Raw genomic sequence first — 16913 nt, 5'->3', positions numbered from 1 at the left:
GTGCCTTATGGTTGGATGCTGAGCAGGTGCCATACCAGGCAGTGATGCAACCAGTCAGGATGCTCTCAATGGTGCAGCTGTAGAGCATTTTGAGGATCTGGGGACCCATGACAAATCTTTTCAATCTCCTGAGGGGGAAAAGGTGTTGTAGTGCCCTCTCCACGACTGTCTTGTTGCGTTTGGTCCATGATAGTTTGTTGGTGATGTCGACACCAAGGAACTTGAAACTCTCGACCCGCTCCACTACAGCCCCGTCGATGTGAATGGTGGCGTGCTCAGCCCTCCTTTTCCTGTAGTCCACAATCATCTCCTTTGTCTTGGTCACGTTGATGGAGAGGTTATTGTCCAGGCACCACACTGCCAGGTCTCTGACCTCCTCCCTATAGGCTGTCTTATCATTGTCTGTGGTCAGGCCTACCACCGTTGTGTTAGCAAACTTAATGGTGGTGTTGGAGTCATGCTTGGCCACACCGTCGTGGGTGAACAGGGAGTACAGGAGGGGGACTAGGCACGCACCCCTGAGGGGCCCCTGTGTTGAAATCCTTAAATATGTCACATGGGATGACGCTGGAGAGACGAAGCAGGTACAAAGCAGGTACGAAGCAGGTACGACGAGCCAAACATTTAATAAAGAAAGGACATGGAACGAGACAGGAACAGCTTCAGCAAATGAGTAACACAGTCCAAAAACAATTACAATGCAGCAGAGGGGATCAGAGAGGAACTGACAAATATAGGGGAGGAAATAAACAGGTGATGACTGAGTCCGGGTGAGTCCAATATCACTGATGTGCGTGACGAGGGATGGCAGGAGTGCGTGATGCAGGGCAGCCTGGCGACCTCAAGCGCCTGGGGGGGGTGAAGAGCAGACGTGACAATATAAATGTGTCTTTTTATGCTCATTGTACATTTATAAAACACAGACTAGACAGCGAGTATAACAGTCTGTGGTTAAAATGCTGCTAGTGGTTCCGCAATGCTCCTAGTGGTTCCGCAATGCTGCTAGTGGTTCCGCAATGCTGCGCGCGACAGAAACTGTGCTGTGTTCACCGGGCATGGTCACAGAAGAGGAGGGGCTAGGAGTTACAGCACAGAGGAGGAGGGTCTTGGTGTCACAGCACAGAGGAGGAGGGTCTTGGTGTCACAGCACAGAGGAGGAGGGGCTAGGAGTTACAGCACAGAGGAGGAGGGGCTTGGTGTCACAGCACAGAGGAGGAGGGGCTAGGTGTCACAGCACAGAGGAGGAGGGTCTTGGTGTCACAGCACAGAGGAGGAGGGGCTAGGTGTTACAGCACAGAGGAGGAGGGGCTAGGTGTCACAGAAAAGAGGAGGAGGGGCTTGGTGTCACAGCACAGAGGAGGAGGGGCTTGGTGTCACAGCACAGAGGAGGAGGGGCTTGGTGTCACAGCACAGAGGAGGAGGGGCTTGGTGTCACAGCACAGAGGAGGAGGGGCTTGGTGTCACAGCACAGAGGAGGAGGGGCTTGGTGTCACAGCATAGAGGAGGAGGGGCTTGGTGTCACAGCATAGAGGAGGAGGGGCTTGGTGTCACAGCATAGAGGAGGAGGGGCTTGGTGTCACAGCATAGAGGAGGGGCTTGGTGTCACAGCATAGAGGAGGAGGGGCTAGGTGTCAGAGCATAGAGGAAGAGGGGCTTGGTGTCACAGCACAGAGGAGGAGGGGCTTGGTGTCACAGCATAGAAAGAGCGGAGGAGACCAAAAAGACACATAACATTAAACAATCTATATTCTTGAGGTACAGGCATTTCGAACATGGCTGTAAAACATATACAGTTGAAGTCAGAAGTTTACATACACCTTAGCCAAATACATTTAAATTAAGTTTTTCACAATCCTGCCATTTAACCAGAGTAAAAATAACCTGTCTTAGGTCAGTTAGGATCACCACTTTATTTTAAGAATTTCATCATATTCCCAGTGGGTCAGAAGGTTACATACACTCAATTTGGTATCATTGCCTTTAAATTGTTTAACTTAGGTCAAACGTTTAGGATAGCCTTCCACAAGCTTCCCACAATAAGTTGGGTGAATTTTGGCCCATTCCTCCTGACAGAGCTGGTGTAACTGAGTCAGGTTTGTAGGCCTCCTTGCTCACACGCTTTTTCAGTTCTGCCCACAAATGTTCTTTTGGATTGAGGTCGGGTCACTCCAATACCTTGATTTTGTTGTCCTTAAGCCATTTTGCCACAACTTTGGAAGTATGCTTGGGGTCATTGTCCATTTGGAAGACCCATTTGCGACCAAGCTTTAACTTCCTGACTGATGTTTGAGATGTTGCTTCAATATATCCACATATTTTTCCACCCTCATGATGCCATCTATTTTGTGAAGTACACCAGTCCCTCCTGCAGTAAAGCACCCCCACAACATGATGCTGCCACCCCCGTGCTTCACGGTTGGGATGGTGTTCTTCGGCTTGCAAGCCTCCCCCTTTTTCCTCCAAACATAACGATGGTCATTATGGCCAAACAGTTCTATTTTTGTTTCCTCAGACCAGAGGACATTTCTCCAAAAAATACAATATTTGTCTTCATGTGCAGTTGCAAACCGTAGTCTGGCTTTTTTTTGGCGGTTTTGGAGCAGTGGCTTCTTCCTTGCTGAGCAGCCTTTCAGGTTATGTCGATATAGGACTCGTTTTACTGTGGATATAGATACTTTTGTACCGGTTTCCTCCAGCCTCTTCACAAGGTCCTTTGCTGTCGTTCTGGGATTGATTTGCACTTTTTGCACCAAAGTACGTTCATCTCTAGGAGACAGAACGCGTCTTGCAACGCTCGTCTGAAGAAGAGGACCAAAGCGCAGTGTGGTACCTGTTCATGATCATTTATTTAAACTGACCACTGAGACAAAATAACAAAATGAAACTAAACAGTTCTGACAGGTGCAGAAACACAAAACAGAAAACAACTACCCACAAAACACAGGTGGGGAAAAAGCTGCCTAAATATGATTCTCAATCAGAGACAACGATAGACAGATGCCTCTGATTGGGAACCACACCCGGCCAAACACTAAAGAAATATAAAACATAGAAATAAAGAATGCCCACCCTAGTCACACCCTAACCAAAATAGAGAATAAAAACCTCTCTGCATGACAGGTATGACGGCTGCGTGGTCCCATGGTGTTTATACTTGCGTACTGTTGTTTGTACAGATGACCGTGGTACCTTCAGGCGTTTGGAAATTGCTCCCAAGGATGAACCAGACTTGCGGAGGTCTGCAATTGTTTTTCTGATGTCTTGGCTGATTTCTTTGGATTTTCCAATGATGTCAAGCAAAGAGGCACTGAGTTTAAAAGTAGGCCTTGAAATACATCCACAGGTACACCTGCAATTGACTCAAATTATGTCAATTCGCCTATCAGAAGCTTCTAAAGCCATGACATCATTTTATGGAATTTTCTGTTTAAAGGCACAGTCAACTTAGTGTATGTCAACTTCTGACTCACTGGAATTGTGATACAGTGAAAGAATCTGTCTGTAAACAATTGTTGAAAAAACTACTTGTGTCATGCACAAAGTAGATGTCCTAGCCGACTTGCCAAAACTATAGTTTAACAAGAAATTTGTGGAGTGGTTGAAAAACAAGTTTTAATGACTCCAATCTAAGTGTATGTAAACTAGTTTTAATGACTCCAACCTAAGTGTATGTAAACTTCCGACTTCAACTGTATTTGAATAAATTAGATATCGCCCAGCCCTACTTTCCCTATGACATGAGGAGGTAGAGAGAGACAGAGGGAGGGAGAGACAGGGAGAGGGAGAGAGAGGGAGAGGGAGAGAGAGGGAGAGGGAGGGAGAGACAGGGAGAGGGAGAGACAGAGAGAGGGAGAGAGAGGGAGAGACAGAGGGAGAGAGAGACAGGGAGAGGGAGAGACACAGAGAGGAAGAGAGAGACAGAGGGAGAGAGAGACAGGGAGAGGGAGAGACAGAGGGAGGGAGAGACAGAGGGAGAGAGAGACAGGGAGAGACAGAGAGAGGGAGAGAGAGACAGAGGGAGGGAAGACAGAGGGAGGGAGAGAGCGGGGGAGACACAGAGGGAGGGAGAGACAGAGGGAGAGAGAGACAGGGAGGGAGAGAGAGAGAGGGAGAGAGAGGCAGGGAGAGACAGAGAGAGTGAGAGAGAGACAGAGGGAGAGAGATACAGGGAGAGACAGAGAGAGGGAGAGAGAGACAGAGGGAGAGAGAGACAGGGAGAGGGAGAGACAGAGGGAGGGAGAGACAGAGGGAGAGAGACAGAGAGAGGGAGAGAGCGGGGGAGAGACAGAGGGAGGGAGATACAGGGATAGGGAGAGACAGAGAGAGGGAGAGAGACAGAGGGAGGGAAGACAGAGGGAGGGAGAGAGCGGGGGAGAGACAGAGGGAGGGAGAGAGCGGGGGAGAGACAGAAGGAGGGAGGGAGAGACAGAGGGAGAGAGACAGAGGGAGGGAGAGAGAGGGAGAGAGACAGAGGGAGGGAGAGAAAGGGAGAGACAGAGAGAGGGAGAGAGAGACATGGGGAGAGAGACAGAGGGAGAGAGAGAAAGGGGGAGAGAGAGACAGAAGGATAGAGGGAGGGACAGAGAGAGAGAGAGACAGATGGAGGGAGGGAGGGAGGTAGGGAGAGTCAAATGTCTACTGTTTGCTGATGATCTTGTGCTTCTGTCACCAACCAAGGAGGGCCTACAGCAGCACCTAGATCTTCTGCACAGATTCTGTCAGACCTGGGACCTGGGACAGTAAATCTCAGTAAGACCAAAATAATGATGTTCCAAAACAGGTCCAGTCACCAGGACCACAAATACAAATTCCATCTAGACACTGTTGCCCTGGAGCACAACAAAAAACTATACATACCTTGGCCTAAACATCAGCGCCACAGGTAACTTCCACAAAGCTGTGAACGAGCTGAGAGACAAGGCAAAAAGGGCATTCTATGCCATCAAAAGAAACATACATTTCAACATACCAATTAGGATTTGGCTAAAAATACTTGAATCAGTCATAGAGCCCATTGCCCTTTATGGTTGTGAGGTCTGGGGGCCACTCACAAACCAAGAATTCACAAAATTGGACAAACACCAAATTGAGACTCTGCATGCAGATTTCTGTGAAAATATCCTCAGTGTACAACGTAGAACACCAAATAATGCATGCAGAGCAGAATTAGGCCGATACCCACTAATTATCAAAATCCAGAAAAGAGCTGTTAAATTCTACAACCACCTAAAAGGAAGCGATTCCCAAACCTTCCATAACAAAGCCATCACCTACAGAGAGATGAACCTGGAGAAGAGCCCCCTAAGCAAGCTGGTCCTGGGGCTCTGTTCACAAACACAAACACACCCTACAGAGCCCCAGGACAGCAGCACAATTAGACCCAACCAAATCATGAGAAAACAAAAAGAAAATTACTTGACACATTGGAAATAATTAACAAAAAAACAGAGCAAACTATAATGCTATTTGGCCCTAAACAGAGAGTACACAGTGGCAGAATACCTAACCACTGTGATTGAACCAAACTTAAGGAAAGCTTTGACTATGTACAGACTCAGTGAGCATAGCCTTGCTATTGAGAAAGGCCGCCGTAGGCAGACATGGCTCTCAAGAGAAGACAGGCTATGTGCACACCGCCCACAAAATGAGGTGTAAACTGAGCTGCATTTCCTAACCTCCTGCCCAACGTATGACCATATTAGAGAGACATATTTCCCTCAGATTACACAGATCCACAAAGAATTAGAAAACCATCCTGATTTCAATAACTCCCATATCTACTGGGTGAAATACCACAGTGTGCCAATATCACAGCAGCAAGATGTGTGACCTGTTGCCACGAGAAAAGGGCAACCAGTGAAGAACAAACACCATTGTAAATACAACCCATATTTATGTTGATTTATTTTCCCTTTTTTTGTACTTTAACTATTTGCACAAAACTGTAAATTGACATTATATGACATTTGAAATGTCACTCTTCATTTAAAAAAAAAAAAAATGGTTTATTTCACTTTTCTTTTATTATCTATTTCGTTGCTTAGGCAACGTAAACATTTGTTTCCATGACAATAAAGCCCTTTTGAATTGAAATTGAAAATTGATAGAGAAGAACATAGATATACATGTCTATAAAGCATGTGGAGGCAGAGGGGCGTTTCCTCATTTGAAGCCTCCTGAGGGTTCTCTTCTTTACCAGTGTTTACAGTATATCCTTCCCATACAATCTGAGGCCTTATGTTGGTGTGGACTAGTATGCCGTTTACAGGGTTGGGTCCAATCAGGAGGTTCTGGTTTTGCCTACAGGATATAGACTTCTGGTTAAGTTGTAGCCTATCTTGTACGTCAACCATCCTGTACCAGAAAGGCTGTCATTGGCCAGTCAGTCATTGCTCTCGTCTTCGTGTTAAGCACACGACAAACAAGGCGTTGATAGACATCACACCCTCCCTTATTTATCTTTATGATTCATGAAGACAAAACAGGACAACTGGAAATATACTTATGTTCATGTGCCAACAGGACAGACTGGCCAATGTCTGCTTGTCATCTCAAATTGCATCCAATTCCCTACGGAGCACATTACTTTTAACCAGAACTGTATGGGCAACAATAAAAAAGTGGTTTACTACGTAGGGAATAGTGTGCCATTTGTTACACACATCAGTAGTCAATTTACTCACAACTCCTTAAGACAGAGTTAGACCCCCCTCCCCCCGCCTCATGTCTGTCACAACTAGTGTCTCCAAAATCCTCCTAACATCAAGAACTAAGACTCACCTGTTGAAATGTCTTTGCTTATTGCTGTTTATTCTTGCCACATTCAGTTTTCTAATCACCTAGTCTTTGCCTTGCACAACTCCCCAACTATATCAGTTTACTCTAATCCACTCCAGTCCATGACGAGGTCTCTTTCAAACGAGATTGTTACTCATTGACTCCAGACTAACCTGGATGACTCATTGAATAATTACCAAGAATTTTGTTACTGACCCCCGTACATTTTCTGTGACACTTGTGTGTGTGTGTTTGTTTATGTGTGTGTGTGTGTGTGTGTGTGTGTTTGCTATGTGTGTGTGTGTGTTTCCTATGTGTGTGTGTGTGTTTTTGTATATGTTGTGTGTTTGTTTATGTGTGTGTTTGCTATGTGTGTTTGTGTGTTTGTGTATATGTTGTGTGTTTGTGTATGTGTTTGTGTGTTTGTGTATATGTTGTGTGTTTGTGTATGTGTTTGTGTGTTTGTGTATATGTTGTGTGTTTGTGTATGTGTTTGTGTGTAATATGATCTCGCAGTCTGACTGCAACATTCAGTGTTCAACCATAAATGTTGAGTTTTGATGGTTAAGTTTAGGCATTAATTCCGACTAATTAAGGTTTGGGATAGGGTTATGAATGGGTAAGGTAAGGGTTAAGGTTTGAGATTATGAATGGTTAAGGTAAAGGTTTGGGATACGGTTATGAATGGTTAAGGGTTGGGATAGGGTTATGAATGGGTAAGGTAAGGGTTAAAGTTTGGGATAGTGTTATGAATGGGTAAGGTAAGGGTTAAGGTTTGGGATAGGGTTATGAATGGGTAAGGTAAGGGTTAAGGTTTGGGATAGGGTTATGAATGGTTAAGGGTTGGGATAGGGTTATGAATGGTTAAGATAAGGGGTCAGGTTTGGGATAGGGTTATGAATGGGTAAGGTAGGGGTTAAGGTTCGGGATAGGGTTATGAATGGTTAAGGTAAGGGTTAAGGTTTGGGATAGGGTTATGAATGGTTAAGGTAAAGGTTTTAGTTAAAACTAAAAAGAACACAAGTACCTAGCACTGGGGTTAAACCAAAAATCATTGGATCACCCATCTGCCATCCTCATCCACAACTCTCTAGCAAGCCGCCAGCCAACCTGAAGGACAGAGTGTTAACCGTTGCCCCTATTGCCCCTAGGGACGGTAGGTAGCCTAGTGGTTAGAGCGTAGGGACGGCAGGGTAGCCTAGGGGTTAGAGTGTAGGGACGGCAGGTAGCCTAGTGGTTAGAGTGTAGGGACGGCAGGTAGCCTAGTGGTTAGAGAGTAGGGACGGCAGGTAGCCTAGTGGTTAGAGTGTAGGGACGGCAGGTAGCCTAGAGGTTAGAGCGTAGGAACGGCAGGAAGCCTAGTGGTTAGAGCGTAGGGACGGCAGGTAGCCTAGTGGTTAGAGTGTAGGGACGGCAGGTAGCCTAGTGGTTAGAGTGTAGGGACGGCAGGTAGCCTAGTGGTTAGAGTGTAGGGGCGGCAGGTAGTCTAGTGGTTAGAGCGTAGGGGTGGCAGGTAGACTAGTGGTTAGAGCGTAGGGACGGCAGGTAGCCTAGTGGTTAGAGCGTAGGGACGGCAGGTTGCCTAGTGGTTAGAGTGTAGGGGCGGCTGGTAGCCTAGTGGTTAGAGCGTAGGGACGGCAGGTAGTCTAGTGGTTAGAGTGTAGGGACGGCAGGTAGCCTAGTGGTTAGAGTGTAGGGACGGCAGGTAGCCCAGTGGTTAGAGTGTAGGGACGGCAGGTAGCCTAGTGGTTAGAGTGTAGGGACGGCAGGTAGCCTAGTGGTTAGAGCGTAGGGACGGCAGGTAGCCTAGTGGTTAGAGTGTAGGGACGGCAGGTAGTCTATTGGTTAGAGCGTAGGGACGGCAGGTAGCCTAGTGGTTAGAGTGTAGGGACGGCAGGTAGCCTAGTGGTTAGAGTGTAGGGACGGCAGGTAGCCTAGTGGTTAGAGTGTAGGGACGGCAGGTAGCCTAGTGGTTAGAGCGTAGGGACGGCAGGTAGCCTAGTGGTTAGAGCGTAGGGACGACAGGTAGCCTAGTGGTTAGAGCGTAGGAACGGCAGGTAGCCTAGTGGTTAGAGCGTAGGGACGGCAGGTAGCCTAGTGGTTAAAGTGTAGGGACGGCAGGTAGCCTAGTGGTTAGAGTGTAGGGGCGGCAGGTAGCCTAGTGGTTAGAGCGTAGGGACGGCAGGTAGTCTAGTGGTTAGAGCGTAGGGACGGCAGGTAGCCTAGTGGTTAGAGCGTAGGGACGGCAGGTAGCCCAGTGGTTAGAGTGTAGGGACGGCAGGTAGCCTAGTGGTTAGAGTGTAGGGACGGCAGGTAGCCTAGTGGTTAGAGTGTAGGGACGGCAGGTTGCCTAGTGGTTAGAGTGTAGGGGCGGCAGGTAGCCTAGTGGTTAGAGCGTAGGGACGGCAGGTAGTCTAGTGGTTAGAGCGTAGGGACGGCAGGTAGCCTAGTGGTTAGAGCGTAGGGACGGCAGGTAGCCCAGTGGTTAGAGTGTAGGGACGGCAGGTAGCCTAGTGGTTAGAGTGTAGGGACGGCAGGTAGCCCAGTGGTTAGAGTGTAGGGACGGCAGGTAGCCTAGTGGTTAGAGTGTAGGGACGGCAGGTAGCCCAGTGGTTAGAGTGTAGGGACGGCAGGTAGCCTAGTGGTTAGAGTGTAGGGGCGGCAGGTAGCCTAGTGGTTAGAGTGTAGGGACGGCAGGTAGCCTAGTGGTTAGAGTGTAGGGACGGCAGGTAGCCTAGTGGTTAGAGTGTAGGGGCGGCTGGTAGCCTAGTGGTTAGAGCGTAGGGACGGCAGGTAGTCTAGTGGTTAGAGTGTAGGGACGGCAGGTAGTCTAGTGGTTAGAGTGTAGGGACGGCAGGTAGCCCAGAGGTTAGAGTGTAGGGACGGCAGGTAGCCTAGTGGTTAGAGTGTAGGGACGGCAGGTAGCCTAGTGGTTAGAGCGTAGGAACGGCAGGAAGCCTAGTGGTTAGAGCGTAGGGACGGCAGGTAGCCTAGTGGTTAGAGTGTAGGGACGGCAGGTAGCCTAGTGGTTAGAGTGTAGGGACGGCAGGTAGCCTAGTGGTTAGAGTGTAGGGACGGCAGGTAGCCTAGTGGTTAGAGTGTAGGGGCGGCTGGTAGCCTAGTGGTTAGAGCGTAGGGACGGCAGGTAGTCTAGTGGTTAGAGTGTAGGGACGGCAGGTAGTCTAGTGGTTAGAGTGTAGGGACGGCAGGTAGCCCAGAGGTTAGAGTGTAGGGACGGCAGGTAGCCTAGTGGTTAGAGTGTAGGGACGGCAGGTAGCCTAGTGGTTAGAGCGTAGGAACGGCAGGAAGCCTAGTGGTTAGAGCGTAGGGACGGCAGGTAGCCTAGTGGTTAGAGTGTAGGGACGGCAGGTAGCCTAGTGGTTAGAGTGTAGGGGCGGCAGGTAGTCTAGTGGTTAGAGCGTAGGGGTGGCAGGTAGACTAGTGGTTAGAGCGTAGGGACGGCAGGTAGCCTAGTGGTTAGAGCGTAGGGACGGCAGGTAGTCTAGTGGTTAGAGTGTAGGGACGGCAGGTAGCCTAGTGGTTAGAGTGTAGGGACGGCAGGTAGCCTAGTGGTTAGAGCGTAGGGACGACAGGTAGCCTAGTGGTTAGAGCGTAGGAACGGCAGGTAGCCTAGTGGTTAGAGCGTAGGGACGGCAGGTAGCCTAGTGGTTAGAGTGTAGGGACGGCAGGTAGTCTAGTGGTTAGAGCGTAGGGACGGCAGGTAGCCTAGTGGTTAGAGCGTAGGGACGGCAGGTAGCCCAGTGGTTAGAGTGTAGGGACGGCAGGTAGCCTAGTGGTTAGAGCGTAGGAACGGCAGGAAGCCTAGTGGTTAGAGCGTAGGGACGGCAGGTAGCCTAGTGGTCAGAGTGTAGGGACGGCAGGTAGCCTAGTGGTTAGAGTGTAGGGACGGCAGGTTGCCTAGTGGTTAGAGTGTAGGGACGGCAGGTAGTCTAGTGGTTAGAGTGTAGGGACGGCAGGTAGCCTAGTGGTTAGAGCGTAGGGACGGCAGGTAGCCTAGTGGTTAGAGCGTAGGGACGACAGGTAGCCTAGTGGTTAGAGCGTAGGAACGGCAGGTAGCCTAGTGGTTAGAGCGTAGGGACGGCAGGTAGCCTAGTGGTTAGAGTGTAGGGACGGCAGGTAGCCTAGTGGTTAGAGTGTAGGGGCGGCAGGTAGCCTAGTGGTTAGAGTGTAGGGACGGCAGGTAGCCTAGTGGTTAGAGCGTAGGGACGGCAGGTAGTCTAGTGGTTAGAGTGTAGGGACGGCAGGTAGCCTAGTGGTTAGAGTGTAGGGACGGCAGGTAGCCCAGAGGTTAGAGTGTAGGGACGGCAGGTAGCCTAGTGGTTAGAGCGTAGGGACGGCAGGTAGCCTAGTGGTTAGAGCGTAGGGACGGCAGGTAGTCTAGTGGTTAGAGTGTAGGGACGGCAGGTAGCCTAGTGGTTAGAGTGTAGGGACGGCAGGTAGCCCAGAGGTTAGAGTGTAGGGACGGCAGGTAGCCCAGTGGTTAGAGTGTAGGGACGGCAGGTAGCCTAGTGGTTAGAGTGTAGGGACGGCAGGTAGCCCAGTGGTTAGAGTGTAGGGACGGCAGGTAGCCTAGTGGTTAGAGTGTAGGGACGGCAGGTAGCCTAGTGGTTAGAGCGTAGGGACGGCAGGTAGTCTAGTGGTTAGAGTGTAGGGACGGCAGGTAGCCCAGAGGTTAGAGTGTAGGGACGGAAGGTAGCCCAGTGGTTAGAGTGTAGGGACGGCAGGTAGCCTAGTGGTTAGAGTGTAGGGACGGCAGGTAGCCTAGTGGTTAGAGCGTAGGGACGACAGGTAGCCTAGTGGTTAGAGTGTAGGAACGGCAGGTAGCCTAGTGGTTAGAGCGTAGGGACGGCAGGTAGCCTAGTGGTTAGAGTGTAGGGACGGCAGGTAGTCTAGTGGTTAGAGCGTAGGGACGGCAGGTAGCCTAGTGGTTAGAGCGTAGGGACGGCAGGTAGCCCAGTGGTTAGAGTGTAGGGACGGCAGGTAGCCTAGTGGTTAGAGTGTAGGGACGGCAGGTAGCCTAGTGGTTAGAGTGTAGGGACGGCAGGTAGCCCAGAGGTTAGAGTGTAGGGACGGCAGGTAGCCTAGTGGTTAGAGTGTAGGGACGGCAGGTAGCCTAGTGGTTAGAGCGTAGGAACGGCAGGAAGCCTAGTGGTTAGAGCGTAGGGACGGCAGGTAGCCTAGTGGTTAGAGTGTAGGGACGGCAGGTAGCCTAGTGGTTAGAGTGTAGGGACGGCAGGTTGCCTAGTGGTTAGAGTGTAGGGACGGCAGGTAGTCTAGTGGTTAGAGTGTAGGGACGGCAGGTAGCCTAGTGGTTAGAGCGTAGGGACGGCAGGTAGCCTAGTGGTTAGAGCGTAGGGACGACAGGTAGCCTAGTGGTTAGAGCGTAGGAACGGCAGGTAGCCTAGTGGTTAGAGCGTAGGGACGGCAGGTAGCCTAGTGGTTAGAGTGTAGGGACGGCAGGTAGCCTAGTGGTTAGAGTGTAGGGGCGGCAGGTAGCCTAGTGGTTAGAGTGTAGGGACGGCAGGTAGCCTAGTGGTTAGAGAGTAGGGACGGCAGGTAGCCTAGTGGTTAGAGTGTAGGGGCGGCTGGTAGCCTAGTGGTTAGAGCGTAGGGACGGCAGGTAGTCTAGTGGTTAGAGTGTAGGGACGGCAGGTAGCCTAGTGGTTAGAGTGTAGGGACGGCAGGTAGCCCAGAGGTTAGAGTGTAGGGACGGCAGGTAGCCTAGTGGTTAGAGCGTAGGGACGGCAGGTAGCCTAGTGGTTAGAGCGTAGGGACGGCAGGTAGTCTAGTGGTTAGAGTGTAGGGACGGCAGGTAGCCTAGTGGTTAGAGTGTAGGGACGGCAGGTAGCCCAGAGGTTAGAGTGTAGGGACGGCAGGTAGCCCAGTGGTTAGAGTGTAGGGACGGCAGGTAGCCTAGTGGTTAGAGTGTAGGGACGGCAGGTAGCCCAGTGGTTAGAGTGTAGGGACGGCAGGTAGCCTAGTGGTTAGAGTGTAGGGACGGCAGGTAGCCTAGTGGTTAGAGCGTAGGGACGGCAGGTAGTCTAGTGGTTAGAGTGTAGGGACGGCAGGTAGCCCAGAGGTTAGAGTGTAGGGACGGAAGGTAGCCCAGTGGTTAGAGTGTAGGGACGGCAGGTAGCCTAGTGGTTAGAGCGTAGGGACGGGAGGTAGCCTAGTGGTTAGAGCGTAGGGACGGCAGGTAGCCTAGTGGTTAGAGTGTAGGGGCGGCAGGTAGCCTAGTGGTTAGAGTGTAGGGACGGCAGGTAGCCTAGTGGTTAGAGTGTAGGGACGGCAGGTAATCTAGTGGTTAGAGTGTAGGGGCGGCAGGTAGTCTAGTGGTTAGAGCGTAGGGGTGGCAGGTAGACTAGTGGTTAGAGCGTAGGGACGGCAGGTAGCCTAGTGGTTAGAGCGTAGGGACGGCAGGTTGCCTAGTGGTTAGAGTGTAGGGACGGCAGGTAGCCTAGTGGTTAGAGTGTAGGGACGGCAGGTAGACTAGTGGTTAGAGTGTAGGGACGGCAGGTAGACTAGTGGTTAGAGTGTAGGGACGGCAGGTAGCCTAGTGGTTAGAGTGTAGGGACGGCAGGTAGCCTAGTGGTTAGAGTGTAGGGACGGCAGGTAGCCTAGTGGTTAGAGTGTAGGGACGGCAGGTAGCCTAGTGGTTAGAGTGTAGGGACGGCAGGTAGACTAGTGGTTAGAGTGTAGGGACGGCAGGTAGCCTAGTGGTTAGAGTGTAGGGACGGCAGGTAGCCTAGTGGTTAGAGCGTAGGGACGGCAGGTAGACTAGTGGTTAGAGTGTAGGGACGGCAGGTAGCCTTGTGGTTAGAGTGTAGGGACGGCAGGTAGCCTAGTGGTTAGAGTGTAGGGACGGCAGGTAGCCTAGTGGTTAGAGTGTAGGGACGGCAGGTAGCCTAGTGGTTAGAGTGTAGGGACGGCAGGTAGCCTAGTGGTTAGAGTGTAGGGACGGCAGGTAGCCTAGTGGTTAGAGTGTAGGGACGGCAGGTAGCCTAGTGGTTAGAGTGTAGGGACGGCAGGGTAGCCTAGTGGTTAGAGTGTAGGGACGGCAGGTAGCCTAGTGGTTAGAGTGTAGGGACGGCAGGTAGCCTAGTGGTTAGAGTGTAGGGACGGCAGGTAGCCTAGTGGTTAGAGTGTAGGGACGGCAGGTAGCCTAGTGGTTAGAGTGTAGGGACGGCAGGGTAGCCTAGTGGTTAGAGTGTAGGGACGGCAGGTAGCCTAGTGGTTAGAGTGTAGGGACGGCAGGTAGCCTAGTGGTTAGAGTGTAGGGACGGCAGGGTAGCCTAGTGGTTAGAGTGTAGGGACGGCAGGTAGCCTAGTGGTTAGAGTGTAGGGACGGCAGGTAGCCTAGTGGTTAGAGTGTAGGGACGGCAGGTAGCCTAGTGGTTAGAGTGTAGGGACGGCAGGTAGCCTAGTGGTTAGAGTGTAGGGACGGCAGGTAGCCTAGTGGTTAGAGTTTACATATATGTAAAACAAAATTCAGAAAAACAATCCAGAAAATAGACCCTTCTAAACAATACCATGAGAGCTCATATTTCCATCTTATTTTGGGAGAAACTACAATCAAAAACTAAAGGTGAATAAATATATCCAGACCCACCACACCAAATGGTAATTATGTCGATAAGAAAGACATTGCAACGCAGTGTTTTGTTTCAATACAAATATCCATGACGAATTCATATGCGTTCATGTGCCAGACCACACCCACGTGAATGTTCATTGGTCAATAGGGACCATGTTGTTTTAGGTACTCGTCTGGAAAAAATATTGTGCTGAGAGACTTTTGTCTATGTATTCCTCATATCGTCATTTGGTGCAGATCGGTCATTTGACGCCAGAGGACTAACTAGCATGTTAATTAAGTATTTGTCACAAAATAAAAAATGGCGGAAAATCCGTCATAGCAGACCTTGAGGTAAATTAATTCTTTGTGAGGAGAAGGACCTATGTGCCAAGTTCCATGACTCTCGATCAAACAGGGCGAGGGGCGTGACCTTAAAAAGTTAGCATTTTCTATCGCTTGTCATAGCGCCACCGTCTGGCCAATCAGTGTCATTTTCTCAATGACGGTTGTCTTTGGTAAGCCGCGTCATTCAACCAAGTTTAGTCAAAAATGTGTGTGACGGACGTATGCACGGAGGCACGCACCAACGTACGGAGGCACGCACCAACGTACGGAGGCACGCACCAACGCACGGAGGCACGCACCAACGCACGGAGGCACGCACCAACGCACGGAGGCACGCACCAACGTACGGAGGCACGCACCAACGTACGGAGGCACGCACCAACGTACGGAGGCACGCACCAACGTACGGAGGCACGCACCAACGCACGGAGGCACGCACCAACGTACAGAAGCACGCACCAACGTACAGAGGCACGCACCAACGCACGGAGGCACGCACCAACGTACAGAGGCACGCACCAACGCACGGAGGCACGCACCAACGTACAGAGGCACGCACTAACGTACAGAGGCACACACCAACGTACGGAGGCACACACCAACGCACGGAGGCACGCACCAACGTACGGAGGCACGCACCAACGTACAGAGGCACGCACCAACGTACAGAGGCACGCACCAACGCACGGAGGCACGCACCAACGTACAGAGGCACGCACTAACGTACAGAGGCACACACCAACGTACGGAGGCACACACCAACGCACGGAGGCACGCACCAACGTACGGAGGCACACACCAACGTACGGAGGCACGCACCAACGTACGGAGGCACGCACCAACGTACGGAGGCACGCACCAACGTACAGAGGCACGCACCAACGCACGGAGGCACGCACCAACGTACAGAGGCACGCACCAACGTACAGAGGCACACACCAACGTACGGAGGCACACACCAACGTACGGAGGCACACACCAACGCACGGAGGCACGCACCAACGTACGGAGGCACACACCAACGCACGGAGGCACGCACCAACGCACGGAGGCACGCACCAACGTACGGAGGCACGCACCAACGCACGGAGGCACGCACCAACGCACGGAGGCACGCACCAACGCACGGAGGCACGCACCAACGCACGGAGGCACGCACCAACGCACGGAGGCACGCACCAACGTACGGAGGCACGCACCAACGTACGGAGGCACGCACCAACGTACGGAGGCACGCACCAACGTACAGAGGCAGATCCACAGTCCCCTCCCCAGTTTCATTGTGATGGACAACAAGCTCCAGGCCAGGTACACCTGCCCCTTTGTCCTAAAATAGAGGAAACTCCCCCTTCTCAAACACACACACACACACACACACACACACACACACACACACACACAAACTACCATCCCCCATCCATTCTCGTGACATTAGACAGAGGAAGGTTCATGTTACCTGGGCTGCAGGTGTGTGTGTGTTCGTGTGTATTTTTGTTGCGGTTATAGCCAGAGCCAGGTAGGTAAGCAGCAGGTACACTATATATACAAAAGTATGTGGACACCCCTTCAAGTTAGTTGTTTCGGCTATTTCAGCCACACCCGTTGCTGACAGGTGTATAAAATCGAGCACACAGCCATGCAATCTCCATGGACAAACATTGGCAGTAGAATGGCCTTACTGAAGAGCTCAGTGACTTTCAACGTGGCACAAAGTCAATTCTTAAAATGTCTGCCCTGCTAGAGCTGATCCGGGGCAGCTGTAAGTGCTGTTATTGTGAAGTGGAAATGTCTAGGAGCAACAACGACTCAGCCGCGAAGGAAGGCCACATTAACTCACAGAACGCAACCGTTGAGTGCTAATCATATGACCCCGGTTACAACACTCACTACCGAGTTCCAAACTGCTTCTGGATGCAATGTCAGCACAATAACTGTTCACCGGGAGCTTAATGAAATGTGTTTCCATGGTCGAGCAGCCGCACACAAGCCTAAAATCACCATACGTAATGCCAAGCATCGGCTGGAGTGGTGTGAAGGTCGCGGCCATTGGACTCTGGAGCAGTGGAAACACACTCTCTATCTGGCAGTCCGACGGCTAAGTCTGGGTTTGGCAGATGCCAGGAGAACGCTACCTGTCCCAATCCACAGTGACAACTGTACATTGTGGTGGAGGAAGAACGTGTAATGGTCTGGG

Source organism: Oncorhynchus mykiss, chromosome 16 (genome assembly GCF_013265735.2).
Source record: "Oncorhynchus mykiss isolate Arlee chromosome 16, USDA_OmykA_1.1, whole genome shotgun sequence".
Classification (NCBI taxonomy): Eukaryota; Metazoa; Chordata; class Actinopteri; order Salmoniformes; family Salmonidae; genus Oncorhynchus; species Oncorhynchus mykiss.
The sequence above is the reverse complement of the archived record's forward strand: the minus strand, read 5'-3'. Positions refer to the sequence as shown.